The sequence below is a fragment of the Chlorocebus sabaeus genome, chromosome X, assembly GCF_047675955.1.
Source record: "Chlorocebus sabaeus isolate Y175 chromosome X, mChlSab1.0.hap1, whole genome shotgun sequence".
Taxonomy (NCBI): Eukaryota; Metazoa; Chordata; class Mammalia; order Primates; family Cercopithecidae; genus Chlorocebus; species Chlorocebus sabaeus.
The window spans coordinates 143,132,219-143,146,205 of record NC_132933.1 but is presented as its reverse complement, the minus strand read 5'-3'; the positions used below and the strand labels follow the sequence as shown (position 1 = coordinate 143,146,205).

Sequence of the window (13,987 nt, the reverse complement as noted above, 5' to 3'; positions counted from 1 at the left end):
GCCAGCAGAATGTAATGTTGCAGGAACAGGAAGCAAAAATTTTGCTAGTGGATCACTAGGGGTGATGGTAAGTCGTGCCATGTCTACTTCCACCCCTTGATTCCTGGACCCATGAATTCTGGCTATGGGAGAAACAGCAGCATACATTGGATGCTGATTCAGAGCATACATGGCCTTCTGAAGAACTTTGCCCCAGCCCTGCAAAGTATTGTCACCTAGTTGGCGTTATAGTTGACTTCAAAAGGCCATTCCACCATTCCATTAATCCAGCTGCTTCAGAATGAAGGGGAACATGGTAAGACCAGTGAATTCCATGAGCATGAGCCCACTGCCACACTTCTTTAGCTATAAAGTGAGTGCCTTAGTCAGAGGCAATGCTGTGTGGAATACCATGATGGTGGATAAGGCATTCCATGAGTCCACGGATGGTAGTCTTGGCAGAAGCATTGCGTGCAGGATAGGCAAACCCATATCTGGAGTAAGTGTCTATTGCAGTGAGGACAAACCTTTGGCCTTGCCATGAGGGAAGAGGTACAATATAATCAACCTGCCACCAGGTAGCTGGCTGATCACCCCGAGGAATGGTAACATATCGAGGGCTCAGTGATGGTCTCTGCTGCTGGCAAATTGGGTATCCAGCGGTGGCCATAGCCAGGTCAGCCTTGGTGAGTGGAAGTCCATGTTGCTGAGTCCATCCATAACCTCCATCCCTGCCACCATGGCCACTTTGTTCATGGGCCCATTGGGTGATGATGGGTAGCTGGGAAAAGAGGCTGAGTGGTGTCCACAGAAAGGGTCATCCTATCCAGTTGATTCTTAAAATCCTCCTCTACTGAGGTCACCTGTTGGTGAGCACTCACATGGGATGCAAGTATCTTCACAGTTTTTGACCACTCAGAGAGGTCCATCCACAAACCTCATCCCCGAATTTCTTTGTCACCAATTTTCCAATCATACTTCTTCCCATGAATTCAGCCCATGAATCAGTATATAATCACACATCTGGCCATTTTTCCGTCCATACAAAGTACACAACCAGGTGTACTGCTCCAAGTTCTCCCCACTGGGAAGGTTTCCCTTCACCGCTGTCCTTCAGGGGTGTTGTAGAAAGGGGCTGTAGTGGTGCCACTCTCTATTTTGGGGTGGTGTCTGCATATCATACAGAACCGTCTGTGAACCAGACCCTAGTCTTCTCTTCCTCTGTCAACTGATCATAGGGAACTCTCCATGAGACTATTAGTGCAGGCTCGGGGAGAGAAGGCAGGGTGGCAGGAGTGGAGACCATTGGCATTTGAGTCACTTTGTCATGTAACTTACTTATGCCTTCAGGACCTGCTTGAGCCCGATCACGTATATACCACTTCCATTTGATGATAGAGTGCTGCTGTGCACACCCAGCTTTATGGATAGATGGGCCAGAAAGCACCCAGTTCATGATAGGTAGTTCAGATTGCATGGTGGCTTGATGAGCCATAGTCAAATATTCAGTTTCTACCAAAGCCCAGTAACGGGCCAAGAGCTGTATCTCAAAAGGAGAGTAGTTGTCTGCAGAAGATGGCAGGGTCTTGCTCCAAAATCCTAGAGGCCTCCGCTGTGATTCACCTATGGGGGCCTGCCAGAGGCTCCAAACAGCATCCCTATCTGCCACTGACACCTCAGGCACCATTGGATCATATGGCCCAAGTGGCAGGGCAGCTTGCACAGCAGCCTGGACCTGTTGCAGAGCCTTGTCCTGTTCTGGACCCCACTCAAAACTGGCAGCCTTTCGGGTCACTTGATAAATGGGTCAGAGTAACACACCCAAATGAGGAATGTGTTGCCTTCAAAATCCAGATAGGCCCACTAGGCGTTGTGCCTCTTTCTTGCTTGTAGGAGAGGCCAAATGCAGCAACTTATTCTTCACCTTGGAATATCTCGACAGGCCCCATACCATTGGACCCCTAGAAATTTTACTGATGTAGAAGGTCCCTGAATTTTAGTCGGATTTATTTCCCATCCTCTGGCACACAAATGTCTCACCAGTAAGTCCAGTGTGTTTGCTACTTCTTGTTCACTGGATCCAGTCAGCATAATATCATCAGTGCGGTGGACCAGTGTGATGTCTTGGGGAAGCGAAAAGCAATCAAGGTCTCTCCGAATAAGATTATGACACAAAGCTGGAGAGTTGATACACCCCTGAGGTAGGACAGTAAAGGTATATTGCTGCTGAAGGCAAATTGCTTCTGGTAGGCCTTGTGGACAGTAATGGAGAAAAAGGCATTTGCCAGGTCAATGGCTGCATACCAGGTACCAGGAGATGTGTTAGTTTGCTCAAGCAATGAAACCACATCTGGTACAGCAGCTGCAATTGGAGTCACCACTTAGTTAAGCTGATGATAATCCACTGTCATTCTCCAAGATCCATCTGTCTTCTGCACAGGCCAAATGGGAGAGTTGAACAGGGATGTGATGGGAATCACCACCCATGTGTCTTTCAAGTCCTTGATGGCGGCACTAATCTCTGCAATCCCTGCAGGGATGTGACATTGTTTTTGATTTACTGTTTTTCTAGGTAGAGGCAACTCTAATGGCTTCCATTGAGCCTTTCCCACTATAATAGCCCTCACCCTACCAGTCAGGGAACCAATGTGGGGGTTCTGCCAGCTGCTAAGTATGTCTATGCCAATCATGCATTCTGGCACTGGGGAAATGACCACAGGATGAGTCTGGGGACCCACTGTAAGTCGGACCTGAGCTAAAACTCCATTAATTACCATACCTCCATAAGCCCGTACTTTAACTGGAGGACCACAATGACGTTTTTGCTCCCTTGAAGTCAACATCAGCTCAGAGCCAGTGTCCAGTAGTCCCCAAAATGTCTGATCATTTCCCTTTCCCCAATGCACAGTTACCCTGGTTAAAGTCCAGAGGTCTCATTGGGGAAGGATGGGAGAAAGATTCACCACATTAATTGTTGGTAATGTAGTGGGGTCCTTCCTCAAGGGAACCTGGCCTCCTCTTCATTCAAGGGGTTCTGGGTCTGTAAACTGGCTCAAGTCTGGAAATTGATTGAGGGGCTGTGATTCTGTTTTTATAATTCAAATTAGTCTTTTGTCCATTCAACCCAGAAGTTTTCTGCTTGTATAAATTCAGTAGGAAGGCAATAGGCTTCCTATCAACTTCACTTCTAGGAGCACCGTGATTAATTAATTAGCCAATGCCAGAGCTCACACGAGTCAGACTATTCTGATTGCCACTTTGCCTCTGCTGTCCATTACGGTAGCTACACACACCTTGCCTTTGACAGTTGAGTGTCATCACTTGGCTTCTGCCACCTCAGGATCCAATTATTCCTATCATATTTAAACTTTGTAGTTGCGTGACTGCAGTTCCCACCATTAGATCTGACATACAGGGAAGAACAATCACAGGGCTCTTCAGAGATGCAGGTGCTGCCCTCACGAATCTGTTTTGCAAGGCATTGGTCAAGGGTATATCTTCTGGACCCTCTCAGCTGGGATGAGTAGGTCTAAGGTGACTAATCCACTCCACCATCCCGATCTCCCTAAGCCTTTGGATCCCTTCCTCTACATTAAACCAAGGGAGGTCAGGCATTTCCAGCTCATTCATGTGGGCCATCTTTTAATCCATATTTCAGCTAACCAAGCAAATAAACTATTAGAACATTTTTAAACTCCCCAGCTGCAACATTAAAAGCAGAGCCCCTACTTAGTGGGCCCAAATCAATAAATTCAGCCTGATCCAACTCTGTGTTCCTTCCATCATTATCCCATACCCTTAATATCCATTCCCATGCCTGTTCTCCAGATTTCTGTTTATATGAATTAGAGAACTCAAATGGTTCTTTTCGAGTGTAGCGCACCTCCTCATGGGTCACATTCTCAACCTCACCTCTAGGGACCCGCCGGGACTTTAGTTATAGGTCTAGAAGTAAACAGGGGTTTTGGGGGTGGCTCCTGAGAAGAATCAACATTATCTTGCCTGGCAACTGCCTTGTGGGAGGCCATCACTGTTGCCTCCGGCAGCACAGGTTTATCTCCTCAGACAAAGGTGGAAAGGCTGATGGCAGCATGGGAAGGGATGTTGCCGCCACAGGGGATGGGGAAGCTGTTCCTTCTGGCAAAAAAGGTTCATCAGAGTTTACAAACTCAGTGTCCCCAGCTTCATCAGGGTCCTCCCACACGTCCCCATTCCAAGCTGCAGGGTCCCATTCTCTTCCAATCAATGCCCTCACTTTAACAGTAGACACCTGGCGAGGCTGTGCACGTGTCTTTCATTGCAGGTCAGCCACTCACATGATAAGAACTTGTGTCTGTTTTTCCACCATTTCAGCTCTTTCTCTACAGGAGGTAAGAATTTCACTTGGGGCAATCTTAGCAGATTTGAGGCTCAGTATCTGCTTCTGAAGCTGAGAGACAGAATCCCTGAGTTCATCATTTTCTTTTGTCACTTTGCCCGCTGAACTTAGGAACAACCAACCAGCTTCATTATGTTCCTTGGTTCTCCACATATGGTCAAAGGTATTATGTATAGAGTCACTAAACTCCTTGCCTCTCATGAGCAGTGAATCAGGAGTGTCAAATGCATTTATTTTGCATAACTCTCTAAACAGTTTATGCCAAGGACTATCAGTGTTCTCCATACTATGTAAAGTAGAGTCCTTAGCATTTTGGAGTCTAATCATATTAAGCAGCTAACTCCAGAAACCCCAAAACCGACAAAAGAACTCCATCCTTAATATTCTGTTCCTCTAGAACCAGTCCTGGTACCAAAATCTGCATTAGGGTTCTCTTAGAGGGACAGAACTAATAGGCTAGATATACATATTTTTTTATATATATCTCTCTCCTACATATAGCTCAGATATATATCCTCTATATAGAAAGATCCGTTCTCTATATATATCCTATATATATATCTATATATAATTTATATATGTCTACATCATATATATATGTATATACATATAAAGGGGATGTTATTAAGTATTAACTCCCACGATCACAAGGTCCCACAACAGACTGTCTGCAAGCTGAGGAGCAAGGAGAGCCAGTCCGAGTCCCAAAACTGAAGAACTTGGAGTCTGATGTTCGAGGGCAGGAAGCATCCAGCACGGGAGAAAGATGTAGGCTGGGAGGCCAGGCCAGTCTCTCCTTTTCACATCTTTCTGTCTGCTTAATATCCGTTTCAGCTGATTAGATGGTGCCCACCAGATTAAGGGTGGATCTGCCTTCCCCAGCCCACTGACTCAAATTTAATCTCTTTTAGCAACACCCTCACAGACACACCCAGGATCAGTACTTTGTATCCTTCAATCCAATCAAGCTGACACTCAGTATTAACCATCACAGTTACTATGTATGGATTAGTCTGTTCTGGACATTTCATGTCACTGGGATCATAGAATATGTGGTCATTTGTGTCTGGCTTATCTCATTATAATGTTTGGAGATTAATCCATGTTGTAGTGTGTATCAGTCATTCCTTTTCATGGCTGAATGCTATTGTCCTATGGGAATGGACCTCGTTTTGTTCATATCCTTTGATGGACATGTGGGTGGTTCTCCTTTGTGACTCTTGTGAATAATGCTGCTGTGTGGACAAGTTTTCGAGTCTCCTGAGTATTTTCCTTGTGTTTCGAGCTTTTTAACCTCACTGCCCCAGGCATAGCATTTGTGATTTCCTGAGCACAGGGGTGGCACATCTCTTATGAATCAAAAGAATAGGATTGGTCATTTTGGCTTCACAGCTGTTGAAGCAAAATTAAAACTCACAATTTTCAAAGGTCATAGGATTTTTGTCCTGACCCTGGTGGGTGTGGGGCCCTGAAGGGCTCCAACAGAGGTGGCCAGCATGTCTGCTGAGCCTTCAGGAAGACATGCATGGTCGCCGGCATCCTGGTGGTCCTTCTGGTGGCAGTTTGTGATTAGCTCAGCCTCATCCCCTGCTGCTGCTGCTGCTTTCTGAGCAGGAGCATGGGAGTCTTTCAGCCTCCCTGTGAAGTGGACACAGGGTTGATTCTGGGGTTCAGGCACTGAGCGGAGTCCCTGTAACCCAAGGGTGATAGCGCTTGGGAAGGTGTCCCCCCTTTAGACATGAGCTGCTCTCTTGTCATTTTCCACTCTTTCACTTCCCAGCAACAACATAGCTTCAGACCAAAATCAAAACCTTCACCTCTTCATCATTTCTGGTTATATCTCAGAAACCCCTGTTATAGGGGGATCCCTCAATAAACTTAAATTTTCCAGATTTGGGGGACATTGGCAGTATCTTCATCATAGCATTGTAGGATTTATAAAGTTTTGTGTTGAATATTTTTATTTATTTATTTATTTAAGAGACATTGCCCTGCTCTGTTACCCAAGCTAGAGTGCAGTGGTATGACCTTGCCTCCCTGCAGCCTTCAATTCCTGGGCTCAAGTGATCCTCCTGCCTCCGCCTCCCTCCTGAGTAGGTGGGACTACAGGCACCCGTCACCATGCCCAGCTAATTTCTGTATTTTTTGTAGAGATGGGATTTCACCATGTTGGCTAGGCTGGTCTCAAACCCCTGACCTCAAGTGATCCACCCACCTTGGCCTCCCAAAGTGCTGGAATTACAGGTGTGAGCCACCACACCCGACCTCCCTCTACCTTTTTTTTTTTTCTTTCAGTATGTCTAAATATTTTGGAATTGTAGTTTAAACCATAAGGGCAAAAGCTGAAAATTAATGCTTAGGTTTGCTAGTAAGTGCACCCTTCCCTGTTTCCCCCAAATAAAATCAGTTTATTGTTTAATTGCACCCCAAAGCGAGTTCTCTCAGTACGAAGCAACTACTACATACACACAAAATGGTTGTTAATGTAATAACTTCCCTGGCTCATCCAACGTGTAATGCACACGACTTCAAAGACTACAATTTAGGGCAAGTGTACATGAAATGAGAAAGCAACTCTCCAAGTTTCAAAACCTGCTGTTAAATTATTTCTAGGACACTCAGGTCATATTTACTTCTCAATAGGATGTTGCACTGTCATGTGATTATCAGTCTACCTCACAGTGTACATTACCAGATGCCAATTGGAGGGACTAGAGATAAAACTTAAGTAGTATTATTTCTTAATGGGCTGAATAAGGTAATTACAAATAAGTTTGCTTTACATCCTGTTGAAGACCTCTTTACAGCCTCAGCACCTAACAATATCTAGCAGGCTCCAAGAATGCTCGTCAGGCGAAATGATGATGTAACATTTGAAAATGGAGCCAGTTACTTCAGGTTAAGTCATTCAGAACCAAATATCTGAAGAATGGCCAAAATCAAATCTTTATTTTTATAACTGTATAAATGTGATCCAAATGTGTTCACCACCAGTTTTTCAAAAAGAAACATGCTATAAATAAGCAAACTACATCTGCTCACTAATGTGTATATGGACTCCCTAGATGTCTCATTGGGCTTAATTACAGAGCACTCACAGTAATAGATTTTTAGTGCATAGTGTAGCTTGATGTTAAGCCATTTTAGCTTTTGCACATACATGTTGTGCTTCTGGCTGATAATGGAGAAGAATTTGCAGCATTACACTGTTAAGCTAGGTTGCATCCATCCCATTAAATGGCATCAATATCAATGTCATCATCCTTGTTTTTGGACTTTACAGTTTCAACTTTAGGTACACTGGCAGTCTTCTAATATACCACCTCAATGTTCTCATCTTCATCTTCTTTACCACCAGAAGATTCTTCCTCTGCCTCCTTCATTTTATAAATGGTTCTGCTTTGACATAAATCTCTTTGGCTAGTTCTTTTGAGACATATTTCTTAAAGGCCTTTTTCCAACCAGCTGATGATGACCTCTTCTTCTAAAAAAATCTACATCATACATCTCCTTCAAGATATGTGGAATCTTGGAGATGAGGTGAGCTTGGTGCATTGCTACCCCACACGTCAAACCACGAAGAAGGTACCATTGAGCTTTTTTGTTGTTGTGACATGGTGCCTGTATTTCTTATGTGTTCTCTAATCTCCTCTTTAAAAAGAACTCCAGTCAGAACAAGAGGGCCCATGGCTTTTACATCCAGTCCTTCTGCTTCAGCAACAATTTCTTTGTCACATAAATCAATGATACCCTCTTCTTTCTTTTTCTTCACAAAATCAAACAGGATGTTGGCCCAGTCCTCAACTGTTCTTTCCAAATCATCACGGAGTATCAGAACTTTTGCATGATCACTGATTTCATCCATTCTGCGACTTTGAGCTTCCTCACTTGTATCTTCCCCCCAATCATCCTCCTCTTCTTCCACTGTATGTGGAGGAGGGCTAATTTCTTTGGTGGTAGTGGTAGTGTTGTCTCACTGCTGGATATGGAGCCATTTTCCTTGTCTTTGCCCTTTCTGTTTTTCTTTTCCTTTTCTTTCTTTCCTGTACCACTGTCACTATTCTCAGGTGGGTTTTTGAGAATGAATGTGCAGAGTTTATGGTGTGTGTCAAGCATGCCTTGATAGCCACAGGCTTTATAAGAATTACCTATTGTTTGCTGCTTTGGCTTGACATGCATATCTGTTTCAGGACTCTCACATTCAGGACAGACAACAATTTTGTAATGAATCCATCCAACATGTCTTGCACCTTATTGGCCTCATGAGATCCATTCGCAATGTATCCCACCAAAATATTTGGTAGGATACCTTGGAGGCTGATTAATCGCCTTTGCGGTGTCAATCATGTTGACTATAACTGTCTTGATTCCATTTTCTTTGCCCTCAACCTTGGCAATCATACAGGGCATCTTGTGATAGAACTGGTCTGACACGCTGTGGTTGACATTGACAGACATTTTGGCTTTATTAGTGGCTTTATCAATAAGATGAAGATATCTTTGATTGCAGCTTTTTGGTATCTTCTGTCTGGAGAAGAAGGGATGACATAAATGACTGCAAAAGTTCTCGGTCTCTGATGTGAAAACATTTTCGCTACCAAGGCTGTAAGCTGTCTTGCTTGTATGCTATGTTTCCCCGATACAGGTACCAATGGCTGCACAACAGCTTTTCTGGTGAAGGCCTCCCTGCTCTCCCAGGCTTGAAAAGCGCTGTCCTTCATGCTTCCCTGTCACCTTGCTCCTAGCAGGCATCACATCAAGTCCACCCTGCCAGTTTATCTTTTTTTTTTCTTTTTTGAGATGGAGTCTCGCTCTGTTGCCCAGGCTGGAGTGCAGTGGTGCGATCTCAGCTCACTGAAACCTCTGTCTCCTGGGTTCAAGTGATTCTCCTGCCTCAGCCTCCCGAGTAGCTGGGACTACAGGCACCTGCCACCACACCCAGCTAATTTTTTTTTTTTTAGTAGAGACGGAGTTTCACTATGTTGTCCAGGCTGGTCTTGAACTCCTGACCTAAAGTGATCTGCCTGCCTAGGCCTCCCGAAGTGCTGGGATTACAGGCATGAGCCACCGCACCTGGCTCCCTCCACCTTTTTAATTTTTTTTTTTTTTTCAGATTATGTTTTTCAAGCTTCAAGATTTATTTTATTGCAGTATTTTTTTTGAAAATATGAAGAGTTATCCAGTAGCGTCTCATCACACATGGACTGAAGCTGACACCATCCTATGGCCCACAGAGTCTTCTGTAACTGGGTCTTCAACACGTGGCCTTCCCTCCATCCTTTCCCACCCTCTTTGCTCCAGCCACACCCAGCTTCCAGCTTCTAGAAGCAGCCTGCATTCCTCCCCCACCCTTTTTAAAATAGACAGAGTCTTGCTTTGTCACCCAGGCTAGAGTGCAGTGGTGCAATCATAGCTCACTGCAGTCTTGAATTCCTGGGCTTAAGCAATCGTCCCACCTCAGCCCTCCCAAGTAGCTGGGACTACAGATGCACCACCGTGCCCTGCTGATTCTAAAGTTTTTTTAGAGATGAGTTCTCACCATGTTGCCCAGGCTGGTCTCAAACTCCTGGGCTCAAGTGATCCTCCTGCCTTGGTCTCCCAAATTGCTAGGATTTACTGGTGTGTGCCACTGCACCCGGCCTTTCTTTTTCTTTTGAAAAAATCCTTAGGTTTTAATAAAATTCCGTGTCCTCCATTCCTGAAATCTATATGAAGTACCAGAAGTCTCAATTTGACAATAGACATGGTCAGGATATTTCTAATGTTTGGATGATCCTCTGCAAACTAGAGGCCCACAGACTTCTGTAAAGGGCCAGAGAGTAAATATTTTTGGCTCTGTGGGCCAAATTACTCCTCTGTACTGTGTAGCGTGATCGCTGCTGTAGACAGTGTGTAAATGAAAGGATTGTGTGCCAATAAATCTTTATTTACAAAAGCAGGCAATAGGCAGTAATTGGTATACTGGCTGGGGCTTGCTGCCCTTAGTAAGCAGTGGTTTTCAAAGTGTGGTTCCCAGACCAGCAGCATCAGTATCCCCTGGGAACTTGGCAGGGATGAAAATTCTTGGACCCCACTCTAGACCTACTGCACCCCAAACCAGAAGTTAGTCAGGAATCATCTGGGTGATGCTGATGCTGGCTCCACACAGCAGAGCAGTTCTCTGTACAACTGCTCTACAGAGATGTGGCCTGTCTGCCATTTGCATTCTAATTAGCATGTGCAAAACCTCCGAATCACAGTTGCTGGGACCCAGGGACCTGAATTTTAACAACTGGCTCAGATGGTTTTATACACACTGAAATCAGAACCAGTTTCTAAAGCAGCACTTCTCTGAACCAGTAGAGGACATGGGGGAGGCATCAGGGAAGTTTTTCAAACTACAGCCTGGGCTTGCGTGGGGTGCTTTGCAAGAAGGAGGGGGTAAATGTGGAAAATGGGAGTGGGTGTGGCTTTTCATTAGCTTATTGTGAACTCTGCCCATGATAACTGGTCTGGGAAGGTGGATTTATTTCTTTTCTCCTACATGTAATGTGTGTTTTGAAACCCAGGAATTTCTGAAATTTTAAAGCCTGTTGGTTGTAATAAATATTGCACCCCATCACATTTGCTAACTTGTATTTAGTATTTGAAGTGAAAACGGGTGGAGAAATACTGTATGATCCATTGGTATCAAATATCTTGAATATGCAAAAGCTTCAAATGCTTGAATATACAAAGACAGCAGAATGGTGGTTACCAGGGACGGAGTGCAGAGGGGAGGGTCTGGCAGCGGGCATGGGGTTTCTGTTGGGGTGATGAAAATGTTCTGGACTTAGAGAGTGGTGGTTGCACAACTCTGCGAATATACCAAAAACCCCTTGATTGTATATTTTAAAAAGGTGAATTTTATTGTATGTAAGTTATACTCAAGAAAGCAGTTATTTAAAAAAAGGAAATGGGTCAAGGTGTGTGTTCAGCCTTATTCTTGAATTGTAGAGACATCATTGAGAGGAGGCTGACCCTGAAGGCCCCTGTTAGAGCCCATCCTGGGGCAGTTCTTCAGTGGCCCTGAATTCGTGTCATAGGGATCATCACTAAGCTGTGATTTTTCCTGGATCTGACCCAGGAGCAGACAGGCCTGGGAAAGAGTGTGTGTTGTTTATGGAGCCTCACCCCTGAGTGGGTGATCCCCGATTGAGGGAGAAACTCACACGGTGTTCCTCCAGGGCATGTAGCTGGAAGGCCCCCTGGGCTGGGGAGCTGGTGGCAGCCTGCAGGTTAGGGGAAGGGGGAGGAGGCTGCAGTGGGTGAGGTGGGCAGGAGCCAGGGCCTTGCTCCAGGGCAGTGGGAGCCATGGAAGACTTTTAAGCATGGTGTGGTGGCAGAGACCACTTGTAGTAGAAGGGCAAATGGGTACAGGAGTTACAAGGAGGAATTAGGAAGCCTTGTGCTGCCAGCAGTGATAGAGAAAAGTCAAGGGATGAGAGTGGTACCACCAAGGCACAGTATGCGCATCTGGTGCAGGGATGGAGGATCCTGGTGCCTGAACGCATGTGTGCATGTGTGCATGACTGCTTGCCTCTCCCTACCTCCATCCCATCTGCCTGGGGGAGGCCAAGGCTGAGCAGGGATCGGTCCCCAGAGTCCTGGCTCCTGGATCCGTGCTCAGTGCCAGGCAGGTGGCAGCTTCAGAAAGCTCTGTGGAGGGAATGGCCAAATCTGGTGCAGACTGGCTCCTTTCTGCCCAGGTGTGGCTGAGGCTGCTTCAACATGCTTGCTCAGGGCCAGGAGGAGGAGGAGGTGTGCTCACTGCCTCCGGGCAGGAGTGGGCCTCCCTGGGGCTCTGTCCCTTCTCTGAGGACTCCCAGCAAACACTGGCAGTGGGGGTCTTCAATGCCCTGTCCTAACTGCTTGTGCAGGAAATGAAGCAATTTGTTGGAAAAACTCAATTTTGAGAATAAGAATTCTTCTTCTTCTTCTTCTTTATATTTTTAGAGACAGGATCTCTCTGTTGCCCAGACTGGAGTGCAGTGGCATGATCATTGCTCACTGCAGCCTTAAACTCCCAGGCTTAAGCTATCCTCCTGCCTCAGCCTCTCAAGTAGCTGGGACTACAGGCTTGTGCCACCACGCCTGGCTAATTTTTCTGATTTTTAGTAGAGACAAGGTCTTGCTATGTTGCCCAGGCTGGTGTGGAACTCCTGGCCTCAAGTGATCTTCTTGTCTCTGCCAATTTCATGTTATTCTTAAACATAAGATTGTATTTGAATTGTCACCATAAATAATAAGATCTTATTTTTGTAGTTATGTCTTCACTGCATGTAAAATTGCATAGCGTGCTAGGAAAAGAGAATCAGGTAGTAGTTAATTCTCCTAGGAAGTGGCAGGATCTATACAAAGTCATTTTTGTTTTTTGTTTTGTTTTGTTTTTGGTAATAATCATGGAATTATGCTCCAGATTTACATGGAGAAACAACATTTTTTTCTTTTCTTTTTTTTTTTTTTTTTTTTTTTTTTGAGATAGGGTCTTGCTCGTTTGCCTAGGCTGGAATGCAGTGGCGCAATCACAGCTCACTGCAACCTCCACCTCCCAAACTCAAGTGATCCTCCCACCTCAGCTTGCTGAGTAGCTGGGACTACAGGCATGTACTACCACACCTGGCTAATTTTAAAATTTTTGGTAGAGATGAGGTTTTGCCATATTGCCCAGGCTGGTCTCCTCGGCTCAAAGTATCCTCCTGCCTTGGCCTTCCAAAGTGCTGGGATTACAGGCGTGAGCCACTGCAGCAGCCCAAGAAATAACATTTGGGTATTAAGTGAATGAGGCTCGTTTACATTCCAGGTTTTTCCTCAAATCTTTTTAATTTAAACAACGGCTTAAAAATTAAGGTCGGCCGGGTGCTGTGGCTCATGCCTGTAATCCTAGCACTTTGGGAGGCCAAGGCAGGTGGATCACCTGAGGTCAGGAGTTCGAGATCAGCCTGGCCAACATGCAGAAACCCAGTCTCTACTTAAAAAAAAAAAAAAAAAAAAAAAAAAGCTGGGCGTGGTGGCACTTGCCTATAATCCCAGCTGCTCAGGAGGCTGAGGCAGGAGAAACTCTTGAACCTGGGAGGCGGAGGTTGCAGTGAGCCAAGATCGCACCATTGCACTCCAGCCTGGGAAACGAGCTGAAACTCCGTCTCAAAAATAAATAAATAAAATAAAAGGTCATGGATTTCTAGTAAGAGAAGAGAGTATGTAAGTTGGAATGCATAAACCTAGAAATCTCCCATTCCATAGATTTTGCCCCTCTCTTCCTCCCCTCCCCACAAAGAAATAAGTCATTTGGACCAAAGCAATTGCATAAACCTTTCTTAGCTGGTTTCCGGAGCTCCCTGGGAAGAATGAGGGTGGAAAGCTGGAGGGGCGCTCTGGGTATTGGAATGCAAGCCAGTGGATCTGTAGCCCGCTGTGCTTCTGGGAGCCTGACACACAACCAGCACACAACCGTTGTGCGTTTTTGAACTGTGCAGGGTCTTAGCTGGGCTGGGCAGTTTCACACGGCTGTTTTCCCCATCGGGATGTTCACTTATGGTTGAGTGCCTGACAAGGGTAGGGAGAGAGCAATGTTCCCAGCCATCTACTGCTGGACACTTGGGACCCCCATCT

At 45.4% G+C, this 13,987-nt stretch overlaps 1 protein-coding gene and 1 pseudogene across 2 annotated transcripts in view; one reads left to right on the top strand and one right to left on the bottom strand.

Moving 5' to 3' along the window:
- The window catches only part of SHROOM2 (shroom family member 2), a 164,335-nt gene that overhangs the window by 23,921 nt on the left and 126,427 nt on the right, over positions 1–13,987 (top strand). The gene's annotated exons all lie outside the window — the stretch shown is intronic.
- LOC103231580 (eukaryotic translation initiation factor 5 pseudogene) lies at positions 7,511–8,895 on the bottom strand (annotated as a pseudogene).